Source organism: Heterocephalus glaber, unplaced genomic scaffold, assembly GCF_053883595.1.
Source record: "Heterocephalus glaber isolate CG9 unplaced genomic scaffold, H.glaber_assembly_v1.0 deba00001788, whole genome shotgun sequence".
Lineage (NCBI taxonomy): Eukaryota > Metazoa > Chordata > Mammalia > Rodentia > Bathyergidae > Heterocephalus > Heterocephalus glaber.
In genome coordinates, this window is record NW_028258471.1 from 2,196,039 (window position 1) to 2,210,758 (window position 14,720).

Consider the following 14,720-nt stretch of genomic DNA (forward strand, 5'->3'; position numbering starts at 1 on the left):
GGCATAATTAAAAAGAGTCTCACATTTATTATATAAACCCTACTCCAGTAGTGTTTTATGTGTAAGGGAGTTTGGTTTGAGGATAATTAAGAGAGCTTTTCAGGGATCAGTACCATATTTAAGGAGAGCTGAGTAGATAAACAGAAGCTTGAAGGAAAGATTTGTGGGAACAGAAGTTTCATTTGATTGCATCATGATTTTTCAAGCCAAAGGCAAATAAATTCCTGAGTATTTCCAGATGCTGTGTCTCTAGGCAAGTGGGCATTTGAGGAGTTAGAAGTGATACGAATTCTCTTTGGTGATCTTGGCAGCCATCATTTTCATGATTTCCACTTATGTTTGTTTTGACCAGGCACATTTTCTATGTTGACGTCTAGTCTGTTTTTCTGAGTAGCAAGGCTGATTTTAAGAGACGGTATCACAGTTTCATGGCTACTGTAGTAATAGGCAGGGCTGGGACTTAAAACCAAGTCTTCCAACTCAGCACATGAAGAGCATATTTACTGTGCACTGCCTGTTACATGGCACAGGGATGGATTCTGCCAAAGGGTGATAGTCCAGATGGCCATTAGTCTTAATTCGTAAAAGCCCTGGCTGAGTTTTGGTAGGAAGAACATTGAAATTATTTGTTAAAATAAGAACTCTGTGGCTGTAATAGATTATTACAGTCCCCCACTTGCTGAGTTAATAACAGGAGGTCAGATGCATGCTGCACTGTCAGACTTCAGCCCCAGCGCCCTGCTGCTCTCTGAGCAGGCCCTGTGCTTTCTGGTCTTTGCCTGTGTTCTTCTCTAGCCTGACTTTCTAACAGAATATAACCTATGTTTTAAGGCCTGTCCCAACCTCTGCTATCTCCATAAACATCCTGCTCTTCACTCTTCTATAAAATTTACTTTAGCTATGCAGGGGTGCTCATTTTATTTTTGTCTTTTGACTAATAAAAATTTTGTATCTTTGTATTTTTCCTTACTTGAGAAATACAGAGTACAAGAGAATGTACTCTACAATCAGATATCTGTGTGCCAGATATGCCACCATTGGCTGTAAATTAGTTACGGTCTCTGCCCATTGGCTCACTCATAAAATGACATTAAAATAATGCTTATGGGGGGCTGGGAATTTACCTCAGTGGTTCCACCGCCTGCCTTGCAAGCATAAGGTCCTGAGTTTGATCTCTGGTACCAAAATAATAATAATAATAATAATAATGCTTATGCCTTATGGTAGTTACAGGGTTTAAAGAAGTTAGTGTATATTAAAGTCCTTAGAATAGTCTTGGGATAATAAAGTCAGTGCTGAGTGAATTTTAGCTTTAATTTTGGCTATGCTAGATTTTAACACCTTGAAGAACAAGGACTGTTTCTTCCCTATATTTCTCTTTAAGGAAATTTTATTTTAAGTTTTAGTGTAGGTTTCTAAGATGGTTATTCCACAACTATCCTCACCCAATGGGCATCAAGGTACAAACATCATCACGGCATCATAAGGGGGGAACAGGTGCTTATGAACACTACTAGTTCAACACCCATATGAGAAGACCACATTCTGAGATCGTTTCTGACTAAAAGACAGATACTAAAAGCTCTTAAATATCCAATGTACCTGTATCGCTGAGCTTGCAGCTTCCCACCAGGGGGCAGCAGAAAGTCACCAGCTTACTGTCCATAGAGAAAGGGAGAAACCTAAAGTGATTCCCAACTAGGAAAAATCTACACCAAAACCCATCTCTGATAACATGTTATTGAATTGATAGTCAAAGTGCAGATTAGATACAAAATAGAAGAGCAAGTTCTGAGGCTGGGAGCCTTTCCACAGTTGAAATAGAAACTGAGCAACTGCTCCAGTGACTTAGATTTGCCATCTCAACTGCACAAGAAGCGCTCACATGGCTGAAAGTAGTTAATGTTGTCACCATCCCCCACTATTTATTTTATTTTATTGGGGTTTTTTTTTCCCATAGCTGTAGAAACTAAAAACCTTTTTTTGGGTACTCCATTATCATGTAGAAAACTAGGCTGCTATGGCCTTGCAGGTTAGGGTTAAATGTACACATTTTTCCATATTTTCAAAATTACTTCTTTATAATAAAAATGCAATTACATGTGGGCTTTTTAGCTTGTAAAGGAGAAATCACTGCTTTTTAGTGTTTCCTGCCAGTCTTTTTACTGTATCTTTGCATTTTATTTGTTTTAAACTAATTGGCAGTAATTCTCAGATTTCATCTAAGAATTCCATGCATTTCCACCTAAAATTGCAGTAGAAATTTTTGTAGAACCAAAGAAGATGATCCTCAAATTCAAATGAAAGAACAAAGGATCAGAATAAGAGTTTGAAGACTAAGATAAAATGATTTACCAGATAACAAGACTTACTAGAATGCTGTGATAAATAAAAAATGAGACATTGGCTTAGATTTAGACAAATAGACCAATGAAACAGAATAGACCTCAGAAATAGATCTAACCATATTCAGAAACTTGACGTGTTTTGTACATCAGTGGAGAAAGAATGGATTAATTAGTAAATGCTACTTGGAAAAAAAATGCTACTTGGACAACTGATTATTTGTATAAAAAAGTTTATTTATTTGTACCTCAAAACCCATACACACAGTTTTTTTCAAGTAGATTAAAAACTTAAATGGAAAAAAGACTTTTGGAAGGAAGTATAGGAAAACACTAATAGTGGTATGACATTGAGGACATTGGAAATTATTTTTTTAAATAAGACCCCAAAATATAAAAGATTGATAAATTTTATTTTTAATTAAGTTTATTGGTACAATTTAGATATACATGGGGCCAGGGATTTAGCTCAGTGGTTCCACTTCCTGCTGCGCAAGCGCAAGGACCCGAGTTCAATCCCCAGTACTAAAAAAAAAAAAAAGTTGTTAGATATACATAATGATCACATTCATCATAAGAAGTTTGTACCTATACATGATATATCTTAATTCTTGTTTTTTTCCATTCCTCTCCCCTTCCTTCAATCCTTCTTCCTCTATTTACAAAAGCTTTGTTTCTATTTTCTCTTTATTTTGTGTTTTTCTCTTTTCCCTTTCTTCTTTCCCCCTCCTCCCTCCCTAGTGTTCCTTCCCATTTGAACTTTTTCTTCCTATTTCACATTATCTATTATACATTTTGGTCCTTTTTTACACTTTCAGTTTCTCACACCAGAGAAACAGTATTTATACAAGTGTGTCCAATTTATTTCACTTAAGAGTACAGTCTCTAGGTACATCCATTTAGCTATAAATGTCACGAGTCTATCTTTTATGGCTGAGTAGTACTCTGTCATATAAAAAAAAAGCAGGTCTTTATCCATTCATTGGTTGATGGGCATTTGGGTTGTTTCCAAGATTTAGCTATTACAGACTGTGCTGCTATGAACATGGGTGTGCATATTTCACTGTGGTATGATGCTTTTAATTCTTTCAAGAAGATACCAAGAAGAGGTATAGCTGGATCAAATGGAACCTCTAATTTTAGTTTTATGAGAAATCTCCACAATGATTTCCACAGTAGTTGCACCAGTCTACACTCCCAACAGTGGAGCAGGGTTGCTTTTTCTCCACAGCCCCACCAGTGTTTGTTATTGGTTGATGGTTTGTTTGTTTGTTTGTTTGTTTGTTTTTCCTGGTACTGGGGACCGAACTCAGGACCTTGAGCTTGCTAGGCAGGCAGTGGCACCACTGAGCTAAATCCCCAGCCCAGGTTGATTTCTTGATAATAGCCATTCTTTCTGGAGTGAGATGGAATCTCAGCATTGTTTTAATTTGCATCTCTTGCATGAACAGTGATGTTGAACATTTTTTCATGTTTATTTGCTATTTGTACTTCTTCATCTGAGAATTGTATATTCATCTAGGAAGCCCATTTTTATATTGGGTCTTTAAATTTGAGGAGTTTGATTTTTTTTTTCCACTTCTTTATATATTCTAGATAGCAGTCTTTCGTCTGAGGAACAGCAGGCAAAAATTTTTCCCACTCTGTTGGTAGTTTCTTTTGCTGTGCAAAAGCTTTTCAATAAGATGAGATCCCAGTTGTTGATTCTTTGTGATATTTCCTATGCAACTGGGGTTTTGTTCATAAAGTCTTTGCCTACACCTGTGTCTTCAAGAGTTTTACCTATTTCAACTTCTAGCAGATGAGGTGTTTGGGTTTTTATATTTAGACCTTTGACCCATTTCAATATTATTTTAGAACATGGTGAGAGATATGGGTCTAGGTTTCATCTTAGACATGTGCAAAGCCAGTTTTTCCAGTACCATTTATTAAAGAGGCTATATTTCTTCCAGTGAAGGTGTTTGGCCCCTTTGTCAAAGATAGGTAGCTGGGTGTGTTTGAGGTTTTTTCTGCATCTTCTAGTCTGTTTAATTGATCTTCACGTCTGATTTTTTTTTGCCAGTACCATGCTGTTTTTATCACCTTAGCTCTGTAGTGTAATTTCTTTCTTTTGTTTTTAAGAAACATGGTTATCTTTTATTACTACTGTATTTCTGAAGAACATCCAGTGTTGCCTATAATTTTTGTCTTAATTTTTCTTTTTCTTTTTCTTTTTTTTTTTAAATTCTTTTATTGGTACATTGTAGGTATACAACACAATTACATTTCTCATTGGGAATTGTACCTTTACATGATGCATCTTGGTTCTTATTTTTTCCCCATTCCTAGCCCTCGCTTCACACCCTCCACCCTTCCCTATTTACAAAGACTTTATTTCCATTTTTTTCATTTCTCATCATTTTTCCTTTCCCTTCTTTCCTTTCCCCTGCCCCTCCCACTACCCCTACCCCTTTGGACCTTTTCTTCCTATTTTGCATTATCAATCTAATCAATGGTATATTTTAGGTATACAATATAATGACATTCATCATTGGAAATTTGCACCTTTACATAGTCTCTCTTGGTTCTTATTTTTCACCCTTGCCCAGCCCTCCCTTCAACCCCTCCATTCCTCCCTAGTTACAAAGATTTTGTTCCTGTTTTTCCATTTTCTCATATTAATCCCATTTCCTTCTATCCTTTCCCCTAGCCCTCCCACTTCCTTCCCCTTTGCCCCTTTTCTTCCTATTTCACATTACCTATTATACATTTAGTCCTTATTTACACTTTCAGTTTCTCACACCAGAGAAACTATTTGGTATTTATTCATGTGTGTCCTATTTATTTCACTTAAGAGTATCGCCTCAATGTGCATCCACTTAGCTATAAATGTCTCTGATTTCTCATTTTTTATGGCTGAGTAGTACTCCATTTTATTAAAAAAAACACATTTCCTTTATTCAGTCTCCAGTTGATGGGCATTTGGGCTGTTTCCAAGTTTTAGCTATTACAAACTGTGCTGCTATGAACATGGGTGCACATATGTCACTGTGGTATGATTCTTTTAATTCTTTGGGGGAAGATCCCCAGCAGTGGAATAGTGGGGTCAAATGGGACTTCCAGTCCTAGTTCTTTGAGGTATTTCCATACTGATTTCCACAGTGGTTGCACCAGTCTACACTCCTACCAGCAGTGGAGCAGGGTTCCTGTTTCCCTACAGCCCCACCAGCATTTGTATTGGTTGATTTCATGATAGCAGCCATTCTTTCTGGAGTGAAGTGGAATCTCAGCGTTGTTTTCATTTGCATCTCTCAAATTACCAGTGATGTTGAACATCTTTTCATGTATTTATTTGCTATTTCTACTTCTTTGTCTGAAAAATGTCTGTTCATTTCAGCTGCCCATTTTTGGATGGGGTCTTTAAATTTGGGAGGTCTGATCTTTTTAAGGTCTTTATAGATTGGAGATAGTAGACCTTTGTCTGAGGAAGTGCAAATGAAGATTTTTTCCCACATTGTGGATTGTCTCTTCACACTGCTGGTGGTTTCTCTTGCTGTCCAGAAGCCTTTTAATAAGAAGAGATCCCACTTGTTGATTGTTTGTGCTAGTTCATGGGCAACTGAGGTTTTGTTCATAAAATCTTTTCCTACACCGATGTCTTCAAGGGTTCTACCTAACCTCTTTTCCAACTGGTTCAGAGTTTCTCTTTTAATATTTAGATCTTTAATCCATTTTGATTTTAGTTTAGTGCATGGTAAGAGATACAGGTCTAGTTTTAATCTTTGGCAAGTTGAAGCCCAATTTTTCCAGCACCATTTATTAAAGAGGCTATCTTTCCTCCAGTGAGGGTGTTTGGCTCCTTTATCAAAGGTGAGATGGCTGAATGTGTCTGGCATTGTTTCTGCATCTTCTAATCTGTTCCACTGGTCCTCAAGTCTGTTTCTTTGCCAGTACCATGCTGTTTTTATCACAGTAGCTTTGTAGTAGAGTTGCAGGTTGGGGATTGTGATACCCCCTACCATGTCTCTGTTACTTAGAATTGCTTTTGGTATTCTGGGTCTCTTCTTGTTCCAAATGAATTTTTGGATTGTTTTCTCAAGGCCTATGGAGTATGCTGCTGGGATTGGATTAAATCTATACAGCAGTTTTGGAAGTGTGGCCATTTTCACTATATTAATCCTTCCTACCCAGGAGCAGGGGATGTCTGTCCATTTTCTCATATCATCTTCAATCTCTCTTTTCAGAGTGCCATAGTTTTCAGAGAAGAGGTCTTTGATTTCTTTCGTTAGGATGATTCCTAGGTATTTCAGGTTTTTGGATGCTATTGTGAAAGGAATTATTTGCCCCATTTCTCTCTCAGTGAGTCTGTCATTGGTGTAGAGGAAAGCTATTGATTTTTGTGTGTTGACCTTGTAACCAGCTACTTGACTGAATTTGGTTATTAAGTCCAGAAGACTTTTGGTGGAGTTCTTGGGGTCTTCTATATAGAGTATCGTGTCATCTGCAAATAATGACAATTTGACTTCTTCATTACCTATCTTTATTCCTTTTATTTCTTTCTCTTGTCTACTTGCCGTGGCTAATGTTTCCAGAACTATATTGAACAGGAGTGGTGATAGTGGACATCCTTGTCTTGTTCCTGATTTGAGTGTGAAGGATTTCAGTTTTTGACCATTTGGTACGATATTGGCTGTTGGTTTTTCATAGATGGCTTCTATCAGTTTGAGGTAGAGACCATCTATTCCAATTTTTTGTAGGGTTTTTATCATAAATGCATGTTGGATTTTGTCAAATGCTTTTTCTACGTCTATGGAGATAATCATAAGGTTTTTGTCCTTGGCTCTGTTGATATAGTGTATTACATTGATTGATATGCATATATTGAAGCATCCCTGCATCCCTGCATCCCTGGGATGAATCCCACTTGATCAGGGTGTATGATCTTCTTGATGATCTTCTGCATTCTATTTGCCAGTATCTTATTAAGGATTTTTGCATCTATGTTCATTAGTGAGATTGGCCTATAGTTCTCTTTTTCAGTTGGGTCTTTGCTTTGGGGATCAAGGTGATGCTTGCTTCCAGGAATGAATTTGGAAGTATTGCTTCCCTTTCAATTTCATTGAAGAGTTTAAACAGTAGTGGCAGCAGTTCCCCTCTAAATGTCTTGTAGAATTCAGCAATGAAGCCATCAGGGCCCGGGCTTTTCTGAGTTGATAAGTTTTTAATTACATTTTCCATTTCATTGGTTGATATTGGGTTGTTCAGAATTTTCAGGTCTTCTTCGTTCATCTTTGGTAATTCATGTGTATCTAGGAATCTGTCCATTTCTTCTGTGTTGTCCATCTTATTGGCGTATAGGTTCTGGAAGTAGGTATTGATGATCCTCTGGATTTCTGCTGGGTCTGTTGTCATTTCACCCTTTTCATTCCTAATTGTGTGGATTTGGGCTTTTTCTTTCCTTTTTCTGATAAGGTTGGCTAAAGGTTTGTCAATTTTGTTGATTCTGAAGAACCAACTCTTGGCTTCATTGATTTTTTTGTATCATTTTCTTAGTCTCCATTGCATCGATTTCTCCTCTGATCTTTATAATTTCCTCCCTTGTATGAGCTTTGGGGTTGTCCTGGTCTTCTTTTTCTAGAAGCTTGAGGTTCAGCATCACGTTGTTTAATTGGGCTTGTTCTGTTTTCCTAATATGCGTATTCACTGCTATGAACTTCCCTCATAAGACTGCTTTCATTGTGTCCCATAGATTCCGATATGTTGTATTGTCATTGTCATTGAATTGAAGGAACTGTCTGATTTCTTCTTTAATTTCCTCTGTGACCCATTTTCAGAAGTGTGTTGTTCAATTTCCACGTGTTTATGAAAGTTTTTGAGTTTCTTTTGCTATGGATCTCCAATTTCATCCCACTATGGTCTGATAATATACAGAGGATAACTTCAATTCCTTTGCACTTACTTAAACATGTTCTATGTGTGAGCATGTGGTCTATTTTGGAGAATGACCCATGTGCAGCTGAGAAGAATGTGTATTCTGATTTTGTGTGGTGGAAGACTCTGTAAACATCTGTTAAGTTCATTTGTTCAAGAGATCGATTGAGTTCTAGTATTTCATTACTAATTTTTAGTCTAGTTGATCTATCTGTGACAGTGGGGTGTTGAGGTCCCCCACTACAATTGTATTAGTGCATAGATGACTTTTCATGTCCGTTAGTATTTGTTTTATATAGTTGGGTGCACTAGTGTTTGGTGCCTAGATATTTATGATTGTCATCTCTTCCTCTTGGATTCTTCCCTTTACAAGGATGTAGTGTCCTTCTTCATCTCTCTTAATCAGTGTTGGTTTGAAATCTACTTGATCTGCCAAGAGGATAGCTACTCCTGCTTTTTTTCGGGTTCCTGTCACATGGAGTATTGTTTTCCACCCTTTACCTTTCAGTCTATGAGTTTCCTTTTGAATGAAGTGTGTTTCTTGTATGCAGCATATTGTTGGATTTTGCTTCTTATCCCATTTTGCCAGTCTATTTCTTTTGATTGGTGAATTGAGACCATTAACCTTGATGGTTATAACTGAAATGTATTGACTTGTCATTGGCATGACTTTTTCTTTTTGTTGGGTTCTCCCCCTTTACATTGAATTTCTTGTCATGCCAGGTGGGCTTATTCTGCTTTGCTTCCTGGGGTTGTGATCCTCAATGTCTGTTCGTAGGCTATTGTGTAAAATTCTTTGGAGTGCTGGTTTGGTATTCACGAAGTTCCTAAGGTGCTCTTTGTCATGAAAGTATCTTATTTCTCCATCTATTTTGAAAGATAGTTTTGCAGGGTACATCAATCTGGGTTGGAGGCTGTTTTCTTTTAGGGCTTGGAATATGTCACTCCAAGCTCTTCTTGCCTTGATGGTTTGTGTTGAGAAGTCTGCTGTGATTCTGATGGGCTTTCCTTCGTATGTGATTTGTCTCTTTTCTCTGACTGCTTGGAGAACTTTGTTCTTCGGTTGTGTTTCTGGAATCTTAACAATTATATGCCCATGTATAAATTTTTTTTGATCAAGGCTATTTGGAGTCCTATATGCCTCACTTATCTGTATGTTAAGCTCTTTTCCCCTGCTTGGGAAGTTTTCTGCCATTATTTCTGTGAAGAGATTTTTTATGTCATCTCCACTCTCTCCTGTTTCTTCATTGAACCCAATCAGTCTTATGTTATTTTTCTTTGCATCATCTAGCAGCTGCTGGATTGATTTCTCATGTTCCCTTATAATTTTGAAGCAATTTTTCTTTTCCTGGTCACTAATTGCAATCTTATCTTCTATATCTGAAATTCTGTCCTCACATTGGGTCATTCTGCTGTGTAGACTTTCAATGGAGTTTTTCATATCCTGGAAATCTATTTGCATCTGTTTTATGGATTCCATTTGTTTCTTATGTTGGGATTCCATCATGTTCCTGAGCTCCTCTCTAGATTTATTAATCATGTCTTGCACTAGAGGCACAATTTCTCCTGTTATCTGAGAAATTATTTCTGATTTCATTTTTTCCAGATCCCCTTTTGTTTCCAGTTCAGTGGGTCCAGGTGGTTGAGTATCAGAGTGTTCCATCTCATTTCCCTTTGGGGTTGCCGTAGGTGATCTGGAAGTCTGGTTTTGAGACTTATTTACCTGTTTTCTCATTTCGACTGGGGGAGGGGCCTGTTAGCGCCTGCACGGATTACCCCCTCTGAGTCAGGAGAGGTGGGACAGGGGCTGGGATCAGCAGTAGGGATGGTGACCCAAAAGCCCTTTCCTGTGGGCTGGGAGCAGCAGGAGGGATGGTGGCCAGGAAGCCCCTTCCTCTGGACCAGGAGCAGTGGGATGGCGGCTCAGAAGCCCGTACCTCTGGGCCGGGAACAGCTGGACTCAGTACCTTGGTCTGGTGGTCTGGTGTCCTCTGCGTCTTTGTAGTGGCTCTGTAGTATAATTTCAAGTCAGGAATTGTGAAGCCTCCTGCCTTGCCTTTGTTGCCCAGAATTGTTTTTACTATTCTGGGCCTCTTCTGGTTCCAAATGAATTTTAAGAATGTATTCTCTAATTCTGTGAGGTATGCAATTGGTATTTTGATTGGGATTGCATTAAATCTGCATAACAATTTTGGGAGTATGGCCACTTTCACTATATTGGTTCTTCCTACCCATGAGCAAAGGATACCTTTCTATTTTCTGATATCCTCTTTGATCTCCTTTTTCAGAGTACTGTAGTTTTCGATATAAAGATTTATTACTTCCTTTTCTAGATTGATTCCTAAGTATTTCTGGTTTTTGTTTTGTTTTGTTTTTGATGCTATTGTGAAAGGTGTGGTTTCCCTAACTTCTGTCTCAGTAAATTTCTTATTTATGTACAGGAATGTTATTGATTTTTGAGTGTTGACTTTGTATCCAGCTACTTTACTAAATTTTGTTATTAAATCTAGAAATCTTTTGGTGGAGTTTTTGGGGTCTTCTATATAGAGTAGTATGTCATCTGCAAATAATGATAGTTTAATTTCTTTGTTTCCTGTCTTTATTCCTTTTATTTCTTTCTCTTGTATAATTGCTCCAGCTAATGTTTCCAGAAGTATGTTGAATAAGAGTGGTGATAATTGACATTCATGTCTTGTTCCTGATTTTAGAGTGAAAGCTTTCAGGGTTTTTTTGACCATTTAGTATGATGTTAGCTGTTGGTTTGCCATAGATGGATTTTTATCAGATTGAGATAAAGACCATTCCCATTTTCTGTAGCGTTTTTATCATGAATGGGTGTTGGACTTTGTCAAATGTTTTTTCTGTGTCTATTGAGATGATCATGTGATTTTTGTCCTTGGCTCTGTTGATATGCTGTATTACATTTATTGATTTTCATGTGTTGAACCATCCCTTTATCCCTGGGATGAATATTTATTAGCCATAGTGTGTAATCTTCTTGATGATTGCCTGCATTCTGTTTGCTAGTACCTCATTGAGGATTTTTGCATCTATGCTCCTTAGGGAGATTGACTTGTAGTTCTCTTTTTTGGTTGGGTCCTTCTCTGGTTTTGGCAACAGGGTAATACTTGCTTCCAGGAATGAGTTTGGGAATATTGCTTCTCTTTCAATTTCATTAAAGAGTTTGAGGAGTGGTGGCATTAGATCTTCTCCAAATTATAGAATCCAGCAGTGAATCTATCAGGATTTGGGCTTTTCTTTGTTGGGAGGTTTTTAATTACATCTTCAATTTCATTGACTGATATTGTATTATTTAGCATTTTTATATCTTCTTGATTCATCTTTCATAATTCATATATATCCAGGAATCTGTCCATTTCTTCTGTGTTTTCCATCTTACTAGAATACAGGTTCTCTAAGTAGGCATTGATGATCTTCTGGATTTCTGCAGGATCCATTGTGATCTCACCCTTTTCATTCCTAATTGCATGGATTTGAGTCTTTTCTTTCCTTCTTTTGATAAGGTTGGCTAAGGGTTTATCAATTTTATGTAATCTTTCAAAGAACCAACTCTTTGAGTCATTGATTATTTGTATGGTTTTCTTAGGATCCATTGCATTAATTTCTGCTCTGATCTTTATAATTTCTGGCCTTGTATGAGCTTTGGGCTTGACTTGTTCTTTTTCTTTTTTTTCTTTTTTTTGGTACCAGGGATTGAACTCGGGACCTTACGCTTGCGAGGCAGGTGGCAGAACCACTGAGCCAAATCCCAGCCCAACTTGTTCTTTTTCTAGACTTTGAGGTTCAGCATTAGGTTGTTTATTTGAGCTCATTCTGTTTTCCTGATGTGAGAGTTTACTGCTATAAATTTCCTTCATAGGACTGCTTTCTTTGCATCCCATTAGTTCCAGTATATTGTATCGGTATTGTTTAATTGTAGAAACTGTCTAATTTCTTCTTTAATTTCATCTGTGACCCATTGGCTGTTCAGGAGGGTGTTATTAATTTCCATGTGTTTATGAAGTTCGTGTTGTTTCTTTTGCCATTGATTTCCAGTTTCATTGCACTATAATCTGATAATATGCATGGGATAATTTCAGTTCCTTTGCATTTACTTAAGCATGTTCTATGAGCTAGTATGTAGTCTGTTTTGGAGAATGTCTCATGAGCAGCTGAGAAGAATGTGTATTCTGATGTTGGGTGGAACACTGTAGACATCACTAACTCCATTTGTTCACAGGTTTGATTCAGTTCTGGTATTTCTTCGTTGATTTTTTTTGTCTAGTTGATCTGTCTATTTGTGACAGTGAGTATTGAGGTCTCCCATTACAACTGTATTAGTGCTTATTTGCGTGTCATCCTTGCGCAGGGGCCATGCTAATCTTCTCTGTATCATTCCAATTTTAGTATATGTGCTGCTGAAGCAAGCACTGTATTAGTGCTTATATGATTTTTCATACCAATTAATATTTGTTTTATATAGTTGGGTGCACCAGTATTTAGTACATATATATTTATGACTGCCATCTTTTCCTCTTGGAGTTTTCCCTTTACAAGTATGTAGAGACCTTCTTTGTTTCTCTTGATCAGTCTTGGCTTGAAATTCACTTTGTCTGCAAATAGAATAGCTACTCCTGCTTTTTCCCGGGATTCTGTTGCCTGAAGTACTGTTTTCCATCCTGTGACTTTCAATCTGTGAATTTCTATTTGAGCTAAATGTGTTTCCTGTATGCAGTAAATTGTTGAATCTTATGTCTTGGTCCATTCTGCCAGTCTGTTTCTTTTGATTGGTGAATTGAGACCATTTACATTGATGGTTATAACAGATATGTATTGGCTTTTCATTGTCATATTGTTTTCCTATTGTTGGTTCCCTGTCTTTCCCCTCTGTTTAATTCCTTGCCTTGCCTGGTAACTTCTTTCTTTTGGTGTTCTTGGAATTGTGGTCTTCATTATCTCTTTCTAAAATATCCTTCAGACCATTTTGTAGAGCTGGTTTGGTGGTCATGAATTTCCTCAGTTGTTCTTTGTCATGGAAGTATTTTATTTCTCCATTGTTTTTGAAAGATAGTTTTGAAGCGTACGTCAGTCTGGGTTGGAGTTTGTTTTCTTTGGGGACTTAAAATATATCACTCCAAACTCCTTGCCTTAAGGGTTTGTGTTAAGAAGTCTGCTGTGATTCTGATGGGCTTTCCTTAATAGGTGATTTGTTTCTTTTCTCTAACAGCTTTTAATATTCTGTTCTTGTGTTGATTTTCTGGATCTTTATATGCCTTGGTGTAGATTTATTAGTCATGGCTAATTGGAGTTTTATATGCCTCACTTATTTGTATGTCAAATTCTTTTTCCATGTTTGGGAAGTTTTCTGACAATACTTCTATGAACAGGGCTTTTATGGTGTTTGCATTGTCCCTTGCTTTCTCATTGACTCCAATATGTTGTTCTTCTTTACATCGTCTTGCAGATGTGGGATTGATTTTTCACAGTCCCTTGCTATTTTTAAGAAATCTTTCTTTTCAGGCCAGGGATTTAGCTCAGTGGTTGTACTGCCTGCCTTGCAAGTGCAAGGTCCCAAGTTTGATCCCTGGTACCAAAAAAAAAAAACCTTTCTTTTCATGTTCACTAACCACAATCCTGTCTTCTAGATCTGGTATTCTATCCTAATATTGGGTCATTCTTGCTTCATATACTATCAGTGGAATTTTTAATCTCCTGGATACCTGTTTGAATCTGTTTCATGGATTCCATTTCTTTCCTGTGTTGGGCATTCATGGTTTCCATTGATCTCCTAAGTCCTCTATTTTTTTTTTTAATGTATCTACTCTATATTCACTGAGTAGGACCTTCATTTTGATCATCATCTCTTTTTTTACCTGAGAAATTATTTCTGATCTGATTTTCTCTGTAGTCTCATGCATTTTTTTAAAATTCTGCTGTTATCATTTCAGAAAATTCAGGTGGGTGGCTTTTGATTTCCTCTATCTTGTCCTCTGGATTTGACCTGGGTGGACAGGAGGACTGGGGTTTTGCTTCTGCATCTTGTCATTTTCTATTTTTTGTTTAAATTTGTTTAAATTTAAATTTGTTTAAATTTCATTTGATGCTTGTAAGTTTCTCATGGTAGATAGTCTTATCACTAGTATCAAGGATTCTGTAGGAAATGTCTGTGAGGATTCACAGATGTCTTCTAGTTATAGCTGGCTTATAGTCTTTCTGGTTGTAGTCTTTCTGTCTCTCTGAAGAGCCTACCTTCTCAATTTATTAGAGATGAGAAGTTGGTATTTGGCTCAGCACCCAATCCTTCGGTACTGGACTATGGTGATGGTTATGACCCCAAACAATCACAATGTTTTCATACAAAAGCTAACAACTGATTACAACAGATATGGCAACCAGGTTAAAGTAGTACAGTTAACAAAACAATAACACCAAGCACAGCTTGGGAACTGAGAATCTGTGATATCT

At 37.3% G+C, this 14,720-nt stretch overlaps 1 protein-coding gene and 1 non-coding gene across 8 annotated transcripts in view; one reads left to right on the plus strand and one right to left on the minus strand.

The window, feature by feature from the left end:
- Positions 1–14,720, plus strand: part of Mrps27 (mitochondrial ribosomal protein S27) — a 111,936-nt gene that overhangs the window by 44,114 nt on the left and 53,102 nt on the right. The window lies entirely within an intron of this gene.
- On the minus strand, positions 12,584–12,686 carry LOC147820887 (U6 spliceosomal RNA). The gene has a single exon (XR_015448086.1). It is a non-coding gene; the product is annotated as a U6 spliceosomal RNA (small nuclear RNA).